At 43.3% G+C, this 22,167-nt stretch overlaps 1 protein-coding gene across 4 annotated transcripts in view; it reads right to left on the reverse strand.

Moving 5' to 3' along the window:
- Positions 1–691: 691 nt before the first annotated feature.
- ADCK1 (aarF domain containing kinase 1) overlaps positions 692–22,167 on the reverse strand; it is a 145,215-nt gene continuing 123,739 nt past the window's right edge. For 2 of the 4 annotated variants that reach the window (XM_034993399.1, XM_034993395.1), the window contains 2 exons: positions 1,889–3,207; positions 692–872 (listed from right to left, as the gene is read on the reverse strand). The gene's annotated coding sequence lies outside the window, so the exon portion shown is untranslated. The remainder of the gene's footprint in view (positions 873–1,888; positions 3,208–22,167) is intronic. The other 2 variants (XM_034993396.1, XM_034993397.1) reach the window with 2 other exon arrangements.

Here is a 22,167-nt window from a genome sequence, read left to right on the forward strand (position 1 = left end):
ACGGGTGATTTAAGGGGTTTTTATTTATTTTTTAATCTGAAAAGAGGTTTTTTGTTTTTTTTTTAAACAATAGGTTTTGTTACACAGGTATTAAATATAAGAATGTTTTCTAGTTTTAATTTTATTTATTTTGAAATAGATTAAAGTTAAAAAAATAAAGTAAAATAGACTAAAGTTCACAATCATTATTCAAAAAGAACACAGTGAAAAATCTCCCTCTGACTCCCATCCTCAGCCACTCAGTTGCCTGCACAGGAACCAGCAGCCTATATATAAATACATATATATACACACATGCATATACATTTATGTGCATATATGTATACATATATATACATATCTATATTTTACACAAATAATAGCACAGTATTCATACTGTTCTGTACTTACTTTTTTCTCTTAACAGTACAGCTTAGAGATCATTTCATATCGATATGACAAGCTTCCTGATAATATATGATGCTTACAATTTCACTGTATGGATGCAAATAATTTATTTAACCAGTCTCCATTGATGGACATACAGATTGTTTCCCATCTTCTGCTGCAATGAATGACCGTGACCATGTATCATCTTGTATATGTGCCAGTCCATCTGTAGGATAAATTCCTGGAAGTAGACTGCTGAGTCAAAGGGCTTATCAGTTTAGATTCTGTTTGGTGGCTCATAACAGAAAAGCCAAAACATTGGTCATTTAAACAAGATAGAAATTTATTTCTCCCTCAAATAAAAGGAGTCTGGCGGTGGACCATCTAGAGCTGCCATGGACTTCCAAGTGTCAAGAGCAACCAGGATTCTACCTTTCTGCTCTGCCATCCTCTGTTGATTGTGGAGGCCTTCTTTCGGTAAAAGAATACAAAATTACAAATACCTATAGAGTGAGAAAAAAATCATAATATAATACATGTAAGTTCTTAAGAGCTGAAATAACACAAACATCACATCTGGGAAAAGTAATATTATAACTACTCAACTGCCCACTCTATCTTTAGATATAGGTTTTTTTCCCTACTTTTTCTGGCTACATGATCTTCGATCACTTTACCACAGAACAATATTTTGTAATACCGTCTGGAAAATAAATAAAAAGATAATTGAATTTTCCCTTTAGCATGGCTCATTAAAATTTATTGTTATTGTAGATAGTTAAAACGCATAAAACAGGTGAGACATACTATTTGTAGTACTACTACAGATTTTGCCCTACCAATGTAGGGATTCTGATAAAATCTATGGTTCCCAATGCCCATAAGAAAAATATCCAGTGTGTTTATTAATGTATAAGTTAAGTTACTGAGCACATACCCAGTAGGAGAAAGCTCCTATCTTACCTGACATCCATGAGTACCAAATTCTCACCTACAATTTTATACATCTTATGAGCGGGAGCATGTTACACTAACTAGTTTCTGGCTCCATACATTTTAACCTCTTTTTCTCTTCCGCTACCAAATACTTCTGATGCTGGGCATAGGACACGTTCACATTGTGATGTGACCCCTGGCCCTGCATTTTGGTATCGCAAAGCCAGGCACAGTAAGCAGTAGGGGTATTCATGGAAGCCATTCCTACAGCAGGACGACTAGCAAATGACGGCAAACCCCAGAAGCATATCCACTTAAACACCGACTAAATGCATCCCCAGTTCAACTTCCCCCTAGCTGGATCCCCCAAATTCCCGTGGCCATTCCAATACCAGCCAACCCAAGGGAAAGTGTGACACAAGAGAAATCAGAGTAGAAACAGACAGCAGTCTAAACCATGTGCAGTTGAAACATCTTACTTCTGCAAAGAAGTTACAAGAGCCCCTGACCACATGAACACGCCAGGGCTCTCCTGGGGCAATGCTCGTGCAAGTGAAGGGCTCCGAAAGTTCTGCTCCCTTACCTGCATGGTACAATGGCCCGGGCCAGCAAGGTTCTGGATTCAGACCTGCCAATCACATAGCCGTGATCTGGAAGGCAGAAGGGAGGCAGAAGCCCTGCTTCCTTTGCCAGTGGCAGGTGCGGAGGTGCCAGTTTCAGCACATATGGGTTTTTGCACTGGCTATTGGGCTCCATATTCTGCAGTCCATCCATCATCCACTTTGGGTCTACCGACTGTAGAGGGCAGCTGTGTGGGTCAGCGGCAGCTTTCATCGACTGTTTGTTTGTTTCAATGTAATTTCCATTCTAATTTCACACATGCAGGAAAGCAAAGAACACAATGAACACCTAGGTACTATCCGCCCAGTTGCAGCCATCATTAAAATTTTGCCATTTTTTGCTTCATAATTGAATCATTTCATGGTAAATATAAAAGATTGTAACAATTCACCCCTAAGTACATATCTCCAAAGAGTAGGGATGCTTTTTCAATTAACAACAAGACCAATAATATCCCTAACAAAAGTAGCAATAATTCCCTAATATCACCTAAAAGTCATTTCATATACAAATTTCTACAATTGTCCTAAAGATATATTTTATAGCTATTTCTTTGACACCAGGATCCAATAGGTTTCATGCAATGTATTTGTTATGCCTCTTAAGTCTTGTCTTATTTAGGACAACCCCCCTCATGACATTGACTCTTTGTAGAGATCAGGCCAGCTGTCATGTTGAATGTCCCACATTCTAAATACGTCTATTTCCTTACTCTGTCATTTCGCTATTCCTAGTATTTCCTGCAAAATGAGGTAGATCTAAAGGCTTGGGGGGTTTTCAGCCAGACTCATTGAGGTATAATTTATATACAGTAAACATCATCCTTTTTACTTTACTGTTCTGTGCATTTTGACAGATACAGTCATGTAATCTAAAAGCTTGGTTTGATTCAGATTTAACACCACTGGTCAAAATACTTTAAAGTGATGCTGTGAACTTCCTATTGAACTTATCACATCCTCAGGTAATGTCTAGTTGTTCTACTATTAATGATACTAATTTTGAACACTGGGTTCCTGTAGTTTTCTGATATCTGAATGTGTATTAGTTTTCTATTGCTGTGCGACAAATTACTACAAACTTGGAGACTTAAAGCAACACCTACCCATTAGCTCATAGTTCTGTAGGTGGGAAGTCAGGCATGGCATCGCCAGGTTCTCTGCTCAGGGGATCACAAGGCTCAAATCAAGGTTTCAGCAGGCTACACTGTCATCTGGAGTCCGGGCTCCTCTTCTAACCTCATTAAAGTTGTTGGTGGGATTCAGTTCTGACTGATCTTGACTGTCGAGGGAAAATAAGACTGATACTACTCAGCAGGGACCTGAAAGGCATATGTCTGGAACCTGGAATCACAGGATTCTTTGGGGTGCCTACTTGTACCTCTATGTCCATTAGGAAACATTAATGGAAAACTACAGTAACCACATACAGGAAGAACCACCAGGAGATTACATTCTTCAGGAAGGAAGGCTTGGGTTACTCCACCAGATAGAGTACCCCGAATAGCTGGATGCTGGCTGAGGGCAAAAGGAACAAGGGATAGATGGCAGAGGAAGGAAGTTATAATAACCAAAATATAGTATATATACAAATACGCATATATATTCTTCCTTGCTTTCTTAGGTATTTTCTTCCTCTTTCTTCCCCCTATTATTTTATATAAGGAGTGTTAGTGGCGGCTGATCTTATACTTTAGTCTTTAGAATATCAAACAGATTGTGACTGAACAAGAAGGGAAAAGAACGTCAGCCGGAGATGGACACCACAACTAATGAGTCTCTGGCTCTTTCCTCTTTGGGGAGAGAGTGGCTACCTTGTTTGCATTGTTTTTTTAAAGATTTTATTTATTTATTTGAGATAGAGAGCAGAGTGAGAGAGAGCCTGGTGCAGGGCTTGATCCCAGGACTCTGGGATCTTGACCTGAGCCGAAGGCAGACGCTTAACCAGCTGAGCTACCCAGGCGCCCCTGCATTATTATTATTTTTTTTTTAAGCTATGTTTTCTTTTAGATGGAAGCATGTTGTTGTTATATTGGTGCTGTTGGAAATTTAACTATGGACAAAAGGGCACATATGGATGCTGGGAAGCCGAAGGGCTGGATCGTATGAGATACTATCTACTATCACGCAGCACCCCTTTCAAGTCCCTCCTCTACTCTCCCATAGGGAGATAAGATATAGATCACAGGGCTTAGAAGTGCAGGGACTATATTTCCCAGATGTCCTTCCCAACTGGGATACAAATAGGGTTGGTTTTTGCCAGTGAGATGTGCTCACAGTGAAACATTAAAGACTGAAGGGGGTAGAAGCCAGCCCTAATCTGGTTCTGATGGCAGCTGACACGGAGGCTCTGGCCACTGTGAGCTTTGCATAGTCAGCCCAGCAGTGGCTTCAGGGCTACAAGGCAGCTGTGACTCTCTAGTCTCTGGGTGGCGGCGATGGTTTTCCAGACCTCTCAATCACAGCTTGGGCAGTGTGACCTAGAATCCTAATTTTTGCTCTTCCCATCCATCTACTGGTTTTTACCATCGTCTGAGTCCCTATATTACATCCCTTTCTGCTCAAAATACCTAAGATGGTTCTGAAGCTCTGAACTGAATGCTGATAGACTCTTCCATGCAGTTTGTACCAATCTGCATTTCCATCCACAACGTTGGAGAGTGTCTCTTTCCCTCACAGCCTAAGCAACACAGTGTATACCTTCTTTTTTGACTCATCTCTTAGGTGAGAAAGGTATCGTAGTGTAGTTTTAGTTTGCATTTCATTCATTCAGTGACAGTGAACTTCTTTTCATGTTTAGAAGCCATGAGGATTGCTTCTTCTGTGTATTGTGCCACCAGCTCACTGTCACATGGCTGCAACCACAAGGCTTGGACCTCCTGCCCCTAATCATACCAGGTCGCCAAAGACCTCCACATCACCAAATCTAATCATCAACCTTTGAGTCTTTTATTTATACTACTAGCAACATTTAGCAAAAATGGCCATGCCTCTTCTTTGAGACACTGGCTGCCCTTGGCTTCCAGAGCTCATACTGCGTTCATTTTCCTCCTAACTCACGGTTCCTTTTGTATGTTCCATCTCATCTCCCCAACTCTATACCATTGAGCTGCCTTGGGGCCCAGGTCTTGGACCCTCTTTTGATCCCCATTCACCTGTGATCTTGTCCAGGCTCATGGCTCTCAATCATTTTTCTATACTGAGGGTCCCAAATTTCTATCTCTAGCTCCAACCTCTCCCCTACTCAAAATCCCCACTTGGATAAATTTAAAAGTCATCTCAAACTAACCATATCCAAATCAAACTCACCTCCTCCCTTCTAAAAAAATAGAACTTTCTCCTCCCAGTGTTCTCTGTCAGAGTTAATAATAGCACAGCACCATCTCACCAGCCACCCAGGCCACAAACCAGGCAGTCCTCCCTGATTCCTCCCCCTCCAATCACCCCTCATCCAATCCTCACAAACCTACCAGATCTACTTTCTTTTTTTTAAGATTTTATTTATTTATTTGAGAGACAGAGACAGAGAGAGCATGAGTGGGGGCAGGGGCAGAGGGAGAGGGAGAGAGACAAGTAGACTCTCGACTGAGCAGGGAGCCTGACGTGGGGCTCAATCCCTGGACCCCCAGATCATGACCTGAGCCAAAGGCAGACGCTTAACCAACTGAACCACCCAGGCGCCCCTATATCTACTTTAAAGGTCCATCCAGAATATGATGTTTGCAGCCCCATCGTGCATCCTGGCTTATTGTAGTGGCCTCCAAGTGATCTCCCTGCCTTCACTCTTGTTCCCTACCAGCTCCTCACAGCATACCTGCCAAAAAGATTCCATTAGAACATAAGTCACATCAAGTCACTCCAATCAAAACACCTCACTGGATTCCCATATTACTCTCAGTAACCTCCAGCTCTTACAATAGCCTCCCAAGCCCTTCTTGATCTGCCCTCCTGGCCAACAGGTCTCCTCCAATCTTATCTCTACAGCTTTCCCTTTCATACCCTCTACTCCAGCTGTACAAGCCTCCTTGTACCTCAGACGCACCAAGCACATGCCAGCTTCAGGACTTTTGCACTTGCTCCCTCTGCCCAGAATGATCTAGACAGCCAAGCCACTGACTCTCTCATCTCCTCAGTGCTCAAAGGCACTTCTCATGGAAGAGGGCTTGCTTATTCAAAATAGTCACTTCTGCCCTCTCTCCAGAAAGTCCTATACCCACTTCCTGCTTTCTCATCATAGCACTTAGGATGATCTGAGCCTCTGCCACCACCACAACCTCCCCACTACCCAGCTAGGAGTGTAAACTCCATGAGAATGAGGATTTCAGGCTGTTTTATTCAGTGTGAAATCCCTAGCACCTAGAACAGTGCTTGGCATATAACAGACCCTCCATAAGTATCTATATTAATAAATGAATGAACAAAAGCTAATGTATAGCCTGTAGGACATTCATGTCAACAGGAGGAGGAGATGTAGATTTGGAAAGCCATGGGAGTGGGTGAAATTACCTTGGAGGGAGGAGGTAAAGCTGTAGATGGGAAATACTAACTCACAAGCCATGGTAAGTGTCTAACCTGGAGATGAAGAGTTCAGTGAGAACCGGACAAAAATGCTGTAGGGCAGGTGAGGGTTAAGAGTAATAGCCGATAGGGGGCATCTGGGTGGCTCAGTCGCTTAAGTGTCTTGACTCTTGGTTTCAGCTCAGGTTGTGGTCTCAAGGTCATGAGATCGAGCCCACGTTGGGCTCTATGCTCAGTGTGGAGTCTGCTTGAGTTTCTCTCGCCCTCTCCCTCTGTCTCTGTCTCTCCCCCTTGCTCGTGCTCTCCCTCTCTCTCAAATAAATAAATCTTCAAAAAAAAAAAAAAAAAAAGGAATAGCCAAAGTGTAAAATATGTCAGGTACCCTAAATGTATTAACTTACAATAACCCTATGTGTTCAATACCATTACTATTCCTAATTTCCAGACAACTAAGTGAGTACAAAAGGTTTAAGAACTTGCCCGGGGCCATTTGGCAAAACTGGGGTCAGAAGCTGGGCTTTAGTCTTTATGTTTCTACTATAACTGCCCTATACCTGCTTTGATGGGAGCTGATTAGGACTGTACCAAAGTTGTGGAGGATCCTATCTCCAGTCCCCATCTCCATGCTCACCAAGGAAGACAGGAAGAGCATCCTCGGAGTGAGACAATGTGGCCTTCCCAGGGGGCTAAGATGCGTTATCGGAACGAGCCCTGGGGGGAGGACCAACACAGGCTCTTGTACTGGCTTTGCCACTTAACAGGAAATTCAGCCTAGTTACTGCATATTCTGACTGTCCCCCTCCTCATTGTGCAAAGAGGGAGCCAGCTCACATAATCTCACAAGTTCCTTCTGGCTTAGAAATCCCATAGTCTACAACCAAGGCACCAACTCTGTTAACAAGAGAGAGAAGCACATCCTACAAGATGCAACTTTCCTGTAACACCAGCTACAAGTCCGTAGGGAAAAATCAACAAGTAACGAGGGCCTGTTACACAGACTTTTCTGATGGAATCGGAAGCTCTAGGAAGGTTACTAAGAACTATGGACTTGGAAAAGGGAGCTATGGTGAGAACTGGACATCCTTCAGGGGGGCACTGCACATCTTGGATGCATGTTCATTATCAGGGTTCCTCTTCTTTTTGGTATTATAATTATTATACTGGTGAGCAAAACGGGAGACTCCACATGTCAGGGGAGAGGCCAAGAATAAAATTTAATTCCTGAAAACCTAGATTGTAGAAGACATCATGCTAAAAATGAGGAATTTTTAGACATACACATACGTCTATAAATAACTAGAAGCTTGTGTTGATGTTCTGCACACACCTGTCCATAAACTGTGCTTGTGTGCACATGCCTGGACACATGCTCACATGGCGCGTCTCAGCGTGCGTGCATGCGTATCTATATATACCCACAGGACTGGCCAGATATAGATTTATATATTGGAGCCTGGCTCTTTCAAATGGGGGATAATGACACTGAAAATTATTCCAAGCTTTTCAAAGACATAAATGACCAAACTGCCTCCTGACTCCTGAATTGTATTACCCAGAAAGAACTTAATAACATGTTATTATCGCTTCTCCTCACTGACAGGATTTCGGGGCTGAAAAGACAAACAAGAAGTACGTTCGTAATCACCAGCACAGTCACCTCTGCCGAGCTGCGACCACCGCTAATTCCAGGTAAGTGCTGTGGGGTGGGAGAAAGCCTCCGGCTGAGAATTCGACTTGGTGCTTGGTAATTGTCACCAGCTCAGCTGGGCTGTCACCAGCTGAGAGGGGGCTACAGGAAGCTCATGGAGCCAACAGAGAAGCCCATGGGGTGAAGGTAGAGAAGAGAGATTGCATTATGGGAACCAAAATATAATTTCTCAGTTCAAAGATATAATATACATAAAAATCCTTGTAAACTGTAAAGTGCTCTACCAATGTGACTGAACAGGAAGGGGTATCATTGAGGGGTCTTGTTTGGGTTAGGGCTGCCGCATACAGCTGTAGAGGCTGTGCACTGCTCAATTTCTGAAAATGTCATTAGTCTATATGAATGGTGCCCCCCTGGAGTTGTGCCTTGTGGCAGCCCTGTTGAAGTAGGGCTAAGTTGGATGATGAAGACCAAGATGGGGGCTGCTGTTCCCTCCTGGATAATGCTTGAGCCCCAGTGATGAACCATCCAGAGAGGTGGTCAACAATTCCAACAACAACTTGCCAATGCTTTGGGAAATTTGCTTCAGGGTAATTAAAAGGCAATTACAGTTAAGATCCTTGAGGGCAGGAGCCATGATCCTCAGTCTGGTAATATGATTGGTATATGATAAACATTTAGAAAAAGTGTGTGAAAAATAATGGATAGAGAATGAATGAATGAATGAATGAATGAATGAATGAATGATGGAAACTCATGAGGGTCAACTCCTGGGGAGAACTGGTTATAGTGATTGCAAAGAGCCTGTCCAGCTCAGAAGGTGCAACTGTATACTCTGTGTCTCTTCTTCCATGACTCAGATTATAACCAGTCTTTCCTGAAGAGCCATGGACAGGCTGATTCTAAGATGGCCCCCAGATTCCAACACCCCCAACACAACACTACATACACATCTTGTATAATCCCCTTCCTTGAGATGAGGGCCAGCCTGAGAATATGATGATATGTCATTCGTAATTCACTTATGTTTAGGCCAAAGTGGAAGACTTTTGCAACATCACTGATTTAGAACTAAGGGAAATAGAGGTCTGGGAGCAAGATGGCAGAGGAGTAGGAGACCTAAATTTCATCTGGTCCCAGGAATTCAGCTAGATAGGGATCAAACCATTCTGGACACCTACAAACTCAACAGAAGATAGAAGAAAAGAATAGCAACAACTCTCTGAACAGAAAAGTGACTGCTTTCTGGAAGGTAGGACGTGCGGAGAAGTGAATCCGAGGCGATATTCGGGAGGATAGATGGCGGGGGAGGGGTCTCCATCAGCCGCTTCTGGCAATTGATAGAGCCGCGGAGCACAAAATCGGAACTTTTAGAAGTCTGCTCCGCTGAGGGACATCACTCCGGTGGCTAAGTGGGGGGTGGAACCCTCGTGGGACAGTGTGGTCTCAGGACCCTCAGGGTCACAGAAAGACCGGGGGTGCCTGAGTGCGACAGAGCTCCCAGGTATCCGAGCGGGGAAGCCGGTTGCAGAGACGGAGCCGAGGCACGGGCTCTCAGCTCGGGGTTGCCATAAACCGTGATCCGCAGCACGGTCGGGCCCCTGCTCCTCCAGCAGGGACCCAACCAGCGGCAGATCCAGGGAGACTCACCTTCCTCCCCCGGGAGGAGCCGCGCGGGAGTGCACCGCAGGGATCTGCTGGGTTTGGAGACTCCACCGGGGGTCGGGTGCCAGAGATAGAAACGCGCGGTCACAGGCCGGGTGAGCACGGAGTGCGACCGGAGACTGGGGAGACGGGAGTGACTGACGGCTTTTCTCTGGGGGCTCACTGAGGAGCGGGGCCCCGAGTTCTCGGCTCCTCCGGGGCGGAGATTGGGAGGCTGCCATTTTCACTCTCCGCCTCCAAAGCTGTACGGAAAGCTCGCAGGGAACAAAAGCCCCGGAGAGCAAACCCGAGCAGAGTACTTAGCCGGGAGGGGGCAAGGGCGGGGCAATTCCGCCTCCTGCAAAGACATTTGGAAACCACGGCAACAAGCCCCTCCCCAGAAGATCAGCGAGAACAGCCAGCCAAGACCAAGTTTACCGATCAATGAGAATGGCAGAACTCCAGCGCTACTGCACATAGAATTCATGGCTTTTTTACCATGATTCTTTAGTCTTTCAAAGCTAATTTTTTTAATTTCCTTTTTTTTCTTTTTCTATTTTTTTGGAATTTTTCTTTTTCCCTTTTTCAACCAACATCTTATCAATCCTTTTTTTTTTAAATCTTTTTTATTTTTAATTTTTAGAGTTATATTCTATCCCTTCATTGTGGTTAAACTTATTTTTGATATATATATATAAGTTGTTCTCTCTTTAAAATTTTGGGATACAGTTTCTTCTAACAGACCAAAATATACCCTAGATCTCTAGTGTATGGTTTTTTTATTTTTTATTTTTTATTTTTTTTTTATTCATGAAAGTCAGAGAGAGAGAGAGAGGCAGAGGCAGAGGGAAAGAAGCAGGCTCTGCACTGAGCAGGGAGCCCGATGCGGGACTCGATCCCAGGACCGTGGGATCATGACCTGAGCCGAAGGCAGACGCTTAACCGTCTGAGCCACCCAGGCGCCCCTCTAGTGTATGGTTTTGTTCTAGTCTCCTGCCTGATCACATTCTCTCCCTCTTTTTTTAATTTCTCTTTTTTCTTTTTTCAACCAACTTCTTATCTTATCAATTCCTTCTATAAAATCTTTTATAATTTTCATCTTTACAATCATATTGCATCCCTTCATCATATTTACCCTTATTTTTGCACATATATCAGTTTTTCTTTCTTTAAAATTTTGGGAGGCAGTTTCTTAGACCAAAATACACCCCAAATCTAGTGTGTGGCACTGATCTATGCACCAGCCTGACCATATTTGATGATATTCTTTTACTTTTTTTTTTCTTTTTTTCTTTCTTTCCCTTTCTTTTCCCCCAGTATCGGGTCTCTTCTGATTTGTTTAGTGTATATTTTTCTGGGGTTCTTGTTACCCTGTTAACATTTTGTTTTCTCATTCATCCATTCTCCTCTGGACAAAATGAGAAGACGGAAAAGCTCACCTCAAAAAAAAGAACAAGAGGCAGTACCAACTGCCAGGGACCTAATCAATATGGACATTAGTAAGATGTTGGGGAGTTCAGAATGACGATTATAAAGATACTAGCTGGGCATAAAAAAAGCATGGAAGATACTAGAGAAACCCTTTCTGAAGAAATAAAAGAACTAAAATCTAACCAAGTAGAAATCAAAAAGGCTGTTAATGAGGTGCAATCAAAAATGGAGGCTCTAACTGCTAGGATAAATTAGGCAGAAGAAAGAATTAGTGATATAGAAGTCCAAATGATGGAGAATAAAGAAGCTGAGAAAAAGAGAGATAAACAACTACTGGATCACGAGGGCAGAATTTGAGAGATGAGTGATACTGTAAGATGAAACAATATTAGAATAATTGGGATCCCAGAAGAAGAAGAAAGAGAGAGAGGGGCAGAAGGTATATTGGAGAAAATTATAGCATAGAACTTCCCTAATTTGGGGAAGGAAACAGGCCTTGAAATCCAGAAGGCACAGAGAACCCCGCTCAAAATCAATAAAAATAGGTCAACACCCCAACATCTAATAGTAAAACTTACAAGTCTCAGAGACAAAGAGAAAATCCTGAAAGCAGCTTGGGACAAGAGATCTGTAACCTACAATGACAGAAACATTAGATTGGCAACAGACCTATCCACAGAGGCCTGGCAGGCCAGAAAGGACTGGCATAATATATTTAGAGCACTAAATGAGAAAAATATGCAGCCAAGAATACTATATCCAGCTAGGCTGTCATTGAAAATAGAAGGAGAGATAAAAAGCTTCCAGGACAAACAAAAACTAAAGGAATTTGCAAACACGAAACCAGCCCTACAAGAAATATCAAAAGGGGTCCTCTAAGCAAAGAGAGAGCCTAAAAGCAACATAGACCAGAAAGGAACAGAGACAATACACAGTAACAGTCACCTTACAGGCAATACAGTGGCACTAAATTCATATCTTTCAGTAGTTACCCTGAATGTAAATGGGCTAAATGCCCCAATCAAAAGACACAGGGTATCAGACTGGATAAAAAAAACAAGACCCATCGATATGCTGTCCGCAAGAGACTCATTTTAGACCCAAAGACACCTCCAGATTGAAAGTGAGGCAGTGGAAAACCATTTACCATGCTAATGGACACCAAAAGAAAGCTGGGGTGGCAATACTTATATCAGACAAATTAGATTTTAAACCCAAGACTATAATAAGAGATGAGGAAGGACACTATATCATACTTAAAGGTACTATCCAACAAGAAGATCTAACCATTGTAAATATCTATGCCCCTAACATGGGAGCAGTCAATTATATAAGCCAATTAATAACAAAATCAATGAAACACATCGACAACAATACAATAATAGTAGGGGACTTTAACACCCCCCTCACTGAAATGGACAGATCATCTAAGCAAAAGGTCAACAAGGAAATAAAGACTTTAAATGACACACTGGACCAAATGGACTTCACAGATATATTCAGAACATTCCATCCCAAAGCAACAGAATACACATTCTTCTCTAGTGCCCATGGAACATTCTCCAGAACAGATCACATCCTAGGTCACAAATCAGGTCTCAACCGGTACCAAAAGATTGGGATCATTCCCTGCCTGTTTTCAGACCACAATGCTTTGAAACTAGAACTCAATCACAAGAGGAAAGTTGGAAAGAACTCAAATACATGGAGGCTAAAGAGCATCCTACTAAAGAAAGAATGGGTCAACCAGGAAATTAAAGAAGAATTTAAAAATTCTTGGAAACAAATGAAAATGAAAACACAACTGTTCAAAATCTTTGGGATGCAGCAAAGGCAGTCCTAAGAGGAAAGTATATAGCAATACAAGCCTTTCTAAAGAAACAAGAAAGGTCTCAAATACACAACCTAACCCTACACCTAAAGGAGCTGGAGAAAGAACAGCAAATAAAGCCTAAACCCAGCAGGAGAAGAGAAATAATAAAGATCAGAGCAGAAATCAATGAAATAGAAACCAAAAGAACAGTAGAACAGATCAACGAAACTAGGAGCTGGTTCTTTAAAAGAATTAATAAGATTGATAAACCCCTGGCCAGACTTAGCAAAAAGAAAAGAGAAATGACCCAAATAAATAAAATCATGAGTGAAAGAGGAGAGATCACTACCAACACCAAAGAAATACAAACAATTATATGAACATATTATGAGCAACTATATGCCAGCAAATTAGATAATCTGGAAGAAATGGATGCATTCCTAGAGATCTATAAACTACCAAAACTGAACCAGGAAGATATAGAAAACCTGAACAGACCCATAACCACTAAGGAAATTGAAGCAGTAATCAAAAATCTCCCAACAAACAAGAGCCCAGAGCCAGATGGCCTCCCAGGGGAATTCTACCAAACATTTCAAGAAGAATTAATACCTATTCTTCTGAAACTGTTCAAAAAAATAGAAAGGGAAGGAAAACTTCCAAACTCGTTTTATGAGGCCTTCATCCCAAAACCAGACAAAGACCCCATCAAAAAGGAGAATTACAGACCAATATCCCTGATGAACATGGATGCAAAAATTCTCACCAAAATACTAGCTAATAGGATCCAACAGTACATTAAAAGGATTATTCACCACGACCAAGTGGGATTTATCCCTGGGCTGTAAGGTTGGTTCAACATCTGCAAATCGATATAATGCATTAATCAAAGAAAGAACAAGAACCATATGATCCTCTCAATAGATGCAGAAAAAGCATTTGACAAAGTACAGCATCTTTTCTTGATCAAAACTCTTCAGAGTGTAGGGATAGAGGGTACATACCTCAATATCATAAAAGCCATCTATGAAAAACCCACAGCAAATATCATTCTCAATGGGGAAAAACTGAGAGCTTTCCCCCTAAGGTCAGGAACATGGCAGGGATGTCCACTATCACCACTGCTATTCAACATAGTACTAGAAGTGCTAGCCACAGCAATCAGACAACAAAAAGAAATAAAAGGCATCCGAATCAGCAAAGAAGAAGTCAAACTCTCACTCTTTGCAGATGATATGATACTTTATGTGGAAAACCCCAAAGACTCCACCCCAAAACTGCCAGAACTCATACAGGAATTCAGTAAAGTGGCAGGATATAAAAGCAGTGCACACAAATCAGTTGCATTTCTATACACCAACAACGAGACAGAAGAAAGAGAAATTAAGGAGTCGATCCCATTTACAATTGCACCCAAAACCATAAGATACCTAGGAATAAATCTAACCAAAGAGGCAAAGGATCTGTACTCAGAAAACTATAAAATACTCATGAAAGAAATTGAGGAAGACACAAAGAAATGGAAAAACGTTCCATGCTCGTAGATTGGAAGAACAAATATTGTGAAGATGTCAATGCTATGTAGAGCAATCTACACATTTAATGCAATCCCTATCAAAATACCATCCACTTTTTTCAAAGAAATGGAACAAATAATCCTAAAATTTGTATGGAACCAGAAAAGACCCCAAATAACCAGAGGAATGTTGAGAAAGAAAAGCAAAGCTGGTGGCATCACAATTCCGGACTTCAAGCTCTATTACAAAGCTGTCATCATCAAGACAGTATGGTACTGGCACAAAAACTGACACATAGATCAATGGAACAGAACAGAGAGCCCAGAAATGGACCCTCAACTCTATGGTCAACTAATCTTCAACAAGGCAGGAAAGAATATCCAATGGAAAAAAGACAGTCTCTTCAACAAATGGTGTTGGGGAAAATTGGACAGCCACATGCAGAAGAATGAAACTGGACCATTTCCTTACACCACACACAAAAATAGACTCAAAATGGTTGAAAGACCTCAATGTGAGACAGGAGTCCATCAAAATCCTAGAGGAGAACACAGGCAGCAACCTCTTCGACCTCAGCCACAGCAACTTCTTTCTAGAAACATCGCCAAAGGCAAGGGAAGCAAGGGCAAAAATGAACTATTGGGACTTCATCAAGATAAAAAGCTTTTGCACAGCAAAAGAAACAGTCAACAAAACCAAAAGACAACCGATGGAATGGGAGAAGATATTTGCAAGTGACATATCAGATAAAGGGCTAGTATCCAAAATCTATAAAGAACTTATCAAACTCAACACCCAAAGAACAAATAATCCAATCAAGAAAAGGGCAGAAGACATGAACAGACATTTTTCCAAAGAAGACATCCAAATGGCCAACAGACACATTTTGAAAAAGTGCTCAACATCACTCGGCATCAGGGAAATCAAATCAAAACCTCAATGAGATACCACCTCACACCAGTCAGAATGGCTGAAATTAATAAGTCAGGGTACAACAAGATGTTGGTGAGGATGCAGAGAAAGGGGAACCCTCCTACACTGTTGGTGGGAATGCAAGCTGGTGCAGCCACTCTGGAAAACAGTATGGAGGTTCCTCAGAAAGTTGAAAATAGAGCTACCGTATGACCCAGCAATTGCACTACTGGGTATTTACCCTGAAGATACAAATGTAGTGATCCAAAGGGGTATGTGCAGTCCAATGTTTATAGCAGCAATGTCCACAATAGCCAAACTATGGAAAGAGCCAAGATGTCCATCAACAGTTGAATGGATAAAGAAGTGTGGTATATATATACAATGGAATATTATGCAGCCATTAAAAAAAACAAAAAACAAAAAACAAAACAAAACAAAACGAAATCTTGCCATTTGCAACGACGTGGATGGAACTAGAGGGTATTGTGCTAAGTGAAATAAGTCAATCAGAGAAATACAATTATCATATGATCTCACTGATACGAGGAATTCTTAATCTCAGGAAACAAACTGAGGGTTGCTGGAGTAGTGGGGGTGGGAGGGGTGGGGTGGCTGGGGGATAGACACTGGGGAGCGTATGTGCTATGGTGAGCGCTGTGAATTGTGTAAGACTGTTGAATCACAGACCTGTACCTCTGAAACAAATAATACATTATATGTTAAAAAAAAAACGAAGGTAGTAGGAAGGGAAAGATGAAGGGGGGGAAATTGGAGGGGGAGACGAACCATGAGACACTATGGACTCTGAGAAACAAATTGAGGGTTCTAGAGGGGAGCGGGGTGGGGGGATGGGTTAGCCGGGTGATGGGTATTAAAGAGGGCATGTATTGAATGGAGCACTGGGTGTTATATGGAAACAATGAATCATGGAACACTACATCAAAAACTAATGATGTAATGTATGGTGATTAACATGACATAATAAAATAAAATTTAAAAAAAAGAACTAAGGGAAATAAGACATTATCCTAGGTGGGCCTGCCTTAATCAGATGAGCCCTTTAAGAGGGACTGAGTCCTTCCTGAGGTTAGACAGACACTCTCCTGCTGGCCCTGAAGAAGCAAACAGCCATGCTGTGAACTGCCTGTGGAAAGGGGCAGCCTTGGAGCTGAAGACCTCAATCCTATAATCAAAAGCAATTGAATTCTGCCAACAACCTGAATGAACTTGGAAGAGGATCCCAAGCCTCAAAAGAGAGCACAGCCAGGCTGACACTGTCCACCTTTGAATGCGACCTGTGAGACCCTGAGCGGAGCACCTGGCTAAGCTGTGGGACCCCTGACCCACAGAAAGTGTGAGGACAATGTGTGCCACTTTAAGTCACTATGTTTGTAGTGATTTGTTACACAGCAATAGAAAATTAATATAAATTCTCTATCTGCTTAAAGCCTTGTTGAATGCGGTTTAAAAATGGTGTGTACCTGAGTGCATATGCTAAAGAGAGAGAATTTAAATTCTAAAAAATGGCCCCACTATTTTTGGATCATAATCGAAAATATGGACCATCATTCATTCAACAAGTATTGACTGAGCACCTACTTACTATAGGCAAGGCAGTAGACAAGGAATTTAATCAGGATTAGAAACCAAAACTGGAAATTTGTTACTGCTACTACCTAAGGGAATTAAAGGGAAAATGTTTAATGTTGAAATATAAGGCCTCCTTGAAACCAAGAAACAGACTTTTAACTACAGAGAACAAACTGTGGGTTACCAGGTGGAGGGGGGGATGGGTGAAACAGGTGATGGGAATTAAGGAGTGCACTTGTTGTGATGAGCACCAGGTGATATATACAAGTGTTGGACCACTATTCTGTGTACCTGAAACTAATATTACACTGTATGTTAGCTGGAATTTAAATAAAAACTTAAAAAAATATATCAGGCCTCCTTAAGCCATCCTTATCAGAATGTATGCCTGTCAAGGATGAGTTTCTTTGAGATAGTGAATGAATAATACTAACAGTAATGATAATAATAATAATAACAGAAGGCCAACCCAGAGTTTTAATCCAGCTCTGTCTGGAAAATTCCATGCAAACAAACTCCATTGAACGCCTTCCATCTTGCAGGATAGTAAATGGTCCCTTTGCCTCTTAGTCCCTTCACGCCCCCTCCCACCTGCCAGGGAATGTCTGTCCATGTCTGTGTCCCCCCAGATTTCTCCAGAAACAATAGAGAACAAGAAATTAAAGCTACGCAAAAACACATGCCCAGCATAATTGGAAGACAGAGAATACCTAAACTCTAAAATCACGGTAAGCAAAGCAAACAAAACTTCCAGGTGAGAGATCTTGCACATCTCTGCCTCACCACCTACCACCTACAAGGCTCTGCTGTGAGGTAGGGAGAGTCTGCAGGCATATCTTTTGGGGGAGAAGAAGGGGCAAAGGAAGAGAGAGGCATCCTTTGGCAGTTGGATGGTCTAGCACACCAAAAGAGTAAAAAAAAAAAATCAGAAGTATCTCATTATAGATTCTTTTTTTTTTTTTAACTTTTTTTAAATTTATTTGACAGAGAAAGAGCACAAGCGGGGGAGCTGCAGGCAGAGGGAGAGAGACAAGCACACTCCCCGCTGAGCAAGGAGCCTGACAAGGGGCTCGATCCTAGGACCCTGAGATCATGACCTGAGCCAAAGGCAGATGCTTAACCGACTGAGCCACTCAGTCGTCCCTCATTATAGATTCTTTAGCAAACGGAAGACACTTCATATTTGTGGCAGATTAAGATTTTTGCACTCTTCAGTGAGAAGATCTTCCCCGTCTCCATTTCCTGTCCACCTCCCTCCTCCCCTGGGCCACCGTCAGGAGACTTCCAGAAGGGGAGGTGAGGGGAGGGGGGGAGTTTTTTACTGACATTTGATTTCAAAAAGCTAGCTATTTGGATCTTCCCTCAGGGAATGCAATAGACTCAAAACTTAAGCAAAGGATCTGGGAGAAACTATTAGAAGTAAGAGCAAGACTCCCCCTCCCCTCTGTGCTCTCCGCCTCTTCCTCCAACCCAACCCCAACTAAATAAAAATAACTTTTCCAGGCCAGGGGACAATTAGGAAAGCTGAGACATCACTAGGTCCCAGATTGGAGCCCTAGACCCTCTTCCTTGCTCCTATTTGACATCTCAGGAGTCCAGAGGGGTGTGAGGTCCAGTGTCCTGTGACCATTTCCTAGGTAGAGCTGTCTCTGAACTGGACGCAAGTCCCTAGAAAAGAGAAGGTCTTAGAGCTTCCCCGCACCCCAGCATGGTTTAAGAACAGCATTCTTGGTATTGCTGCGCGCATAAGTCCTGAGAGAACTGTCCTCCCTGATGGGGTGAAGCAGAGAGAAAGCTAGGTAAATATCTCCAGGAAGGTGAGCAGTGGCCCGGATTGCTGGAGGACTGGCCCAAGCCTGTAGATGCTCACATGGCCAGATGGCACCAAAGGCAGGATGGCCCCTCTGGAGGTGTGGGCCCCCAAGGAAACCCTTGGAACTCAGGAGGGGAAGGAGAATTACTAAGATGAATCTTCTCCCTCCTGGTAGAACGGACTCGAGTCTGAAGTGAGGAGGTCCAGGGCCCTTCCTGAAGCCAGCCTTCATGGGCGGAGAGTCAGCACAGGGTTTGGAAGTACAGCTGAGGGAGCCCAGGCACAAAGGGGCAGGCGGAGGCTGAGCTGCACCTGCCAGAAAGTGCTCTGTATGCTGTAGAGAATGAGCAGGAAGGGAGAGGTCGGGAGGAGAAGGGGGCCCCACAGCGCCAGGCCAGGATCCGCAGCCTGGATGCAGAGATGACAGTCCACGACGTGACTACAGCTCTTCCTCCTTCCTCTTTGAGAAACAGCTGGGTTGCTGGCACCCCTTCCCTGCAGCGAGACTCCTTGTTTTAAATGGTAGATGAGGAGGGGCAGAGGACAAGAGAAAAGCAGAGCCTGGTTCCCGGAGGGCCCTCCTACTCAAGCTCCTAAGTTGACAGGCCGCCCGCATCCCTGAGAAAGAGACATACAGTCACCCGGATGCAAGGGCACCCTGGGCCTTAGCGTCCCCAGGGAAGGGAGAAATGGGACAGGTTGTTCCACATTCCATGCCTGCCTTTCCCATCCCAGGGGATAGCTTTTTTTTTTTTTTTTTTACCTTTGTCTCTCCTTTCTTTGTAGGACCCAGCTCCTCCTAAGTGGGCAGGAAGTATGATGAGAATAAGTCACTTAACAAATGCCTAACCAACCTCTGGGACACAGCACTTTCATGACCACATCTGAACTCATGTGGTGAGCTCCTTGATGTAACTTACTAGCAAGAGAAGACACTACGCCCCGCCCCACAAAAAGAACACAGAAAGACAGGGAGGAAGTAGCAATTTGACAGTAACTGTTCCGTGCTAGGAGAAACACAATGGTACAATCTCCGGAAGCCAAGTGTTTGGTAACTTTGCTTTGGCTTCTCCCTCAAGGAGTAACAGCCCCGGAAAGAGGGTGATGCAGTGCCCTAGCACCGTGCTACTCCCAGTGTGCTCTGAGGCCCAGCAGCATCACCAGGGGCCTGCAGGAAATGCAGAATCTCAGACCCCACCGAGACCTCCTGAATCAGACTCTGTATTTTTTTAAAAGATTTATTTATTTTAGAGAGGAAGAGCGCATGCGTGCAGCGGGGACGTGCAGAGGGAGAGGGAGAGAGAAAATCTCAAGCAGACTCCCTGCCAACCGTGGAGCCCAAAGCGGGGCTCGAGCTCATGACCCTGAGATCATGACCTGAGCCGAAACCAAGAGTCGGACGCTTAACCGACTGAGCCACCCAGGCGCCCCCGGACTCTGCATTTAACGAGAATGCATACTGAGGTTTCAGTAGCAAGGCCTTCTATCACAGAAAGGAAAAGAGCCCAGAGAGAGACCAGGAGGAACGGAAAGACCGGTGAGATGATTATGAGTACCTTAGGGGGCAGGTGTTCATAATATCTCTTAATTTCTTAACTAATTATTATTCAACAGCCAAAAGAAAAAACCAGAGAGACCTAGAGTACAACATGTGTCATCTGGTGCCAAGCCAGCTTGTCTGATCCCAGAGTGTGGCCCACATGAGATTTTTCGCCTATAAACATTCATGAGTGAACTACTAGGCCAGTGGGCCTTACCCACCTGTCACTTCCCCCTACCCCATGTCCCTAGGCGGCCTTTCAGGACAACCCCCACCCCCACCCCCATCCTCCCACCGCAGGAGAAATGGACCATTTCCTACTTTATTCCCAGCGAGAAGTAGGCGCTCAGTAATTGTGTGCCAAATAATGGAAGTGTTGTGCTTGCAGGCTTTGATCAATTAGTGATTGTAATTGGAGCTGAATGTAATTAATTATATAATTTTGGGCCGTTCAGGTTTAATTCTACTAAAATTACATCACGAAAACAGGGCTGGAAGAAGGATTTCCGATAAAAAGAAAGGAGCTGTGAGCGAAGCTTCCACGGACGGTAGGTGCACATCGAGGTGGTTCCCGTGCCAATAATAAAAGAATCACGCAGCTGCATAACTAAGGGTTCTGATCCTGAATCCCACTTGGACACAGAGTCCAAAAATCGAGGACCAGGCTTCTGGGAGCCGTGGACACTCTCTGCTATGGAATCTGCTTAATTTGGGGGCATCAATTTGCCTTGATCCATTTCTACTGCTGCATGTTTTCCATTTTCCATGCCATGTGATCTCTTTTTGACTCTCAGAGCCCCAGAGGGTGTTAAAGCTAAAGAAGGATCTTTGAGGAATCTTTAGAGCAGTGGTTTTTAGCCCAATCAGACCTAACACACCCTTCTTACAACAAATATTTTGTATTGCCCCTTCCCATCTGAAATGAAATCCACAGAAACTATAATTTACCTACATAATTATATATATAATTTTTCAAAGCCAGATGGATACGGGTGGGTGGTATTGGCCATTCACAGGCAGGTTCTACATTGCCATTTCTAAAATGATGAAGAATAACTCCTAAAGAAACAAAACCATCCCTCAATCCTCATGGCAATGACATCTCTGGAAAATTTAATGGGTTTGAACACCAAGCAAAAAATGCTTTGCCTTTTACATGTGAAACTGAGTTAGGTTGTAGATTCAGTTCATTATAAATAGGATTTTCACCACACAAATATCCCGTGGAACATTTGGAAACCACACAGGTCAAAGACAAATTCTTTGTTGAGCGAAGCTGTGCCTCCCACAGGAAGATATCTGGCAGCCTTGAGCCCACCCACTCAATGCTAGGAGCAATCCCCTAGTCATTGTGATAACCCCCAAAACTGTGCCTAAGCACTTCCACGAAATACCTGGGGGCAGGAGCACCCCCACTGAGAACCACTGACTTAACCCAATCTCTTTGCAAGTGAGAAATGAGAGATGGGGGAGGAGGAGATTTGCCCTAAGTGACTAGCTGGCCAACAGCACCCCAGGTCTCTGGACTCCCATTCCAGGATCCCTCCTAGCTCCACATGGCAGCTCCCCATACTGAACATGGTCAGAGGGGATCCAACTCTTGCTCAGAAATCCTTTGGGTTCCAATGCAGGAACCCAGAAGATCAAACTCCCTGCAAAAGAAAACACAGCCACACGGTGTTGATAAAGTCCTCTAAGCTAGGGAATGACATCACGATGCCTTTAAATCAGTCTGTCCCAATGAGCCCAAGATGTCTCTTCCCCATCACCAGTAAGCTAGGAATGTTCTGTCAGTGTGGAGAAGTTAACTTGT

This window comes from Mirounga leonina, unplaced genomic scaffold (assembly GCF_011800145.1).
Source record: "Mirounga leonina isolate KUSES-001 unplaced genomic scaffold, KU_Mleo_1.0 Mir_82, whole genome shotgun sequence".
Taxonomy (NCBI): Eukaryota; Metazoa; Chordata; class Mammalia; order Carnivora; family Phocidae; genus Mirounga; species Mirounga leonina.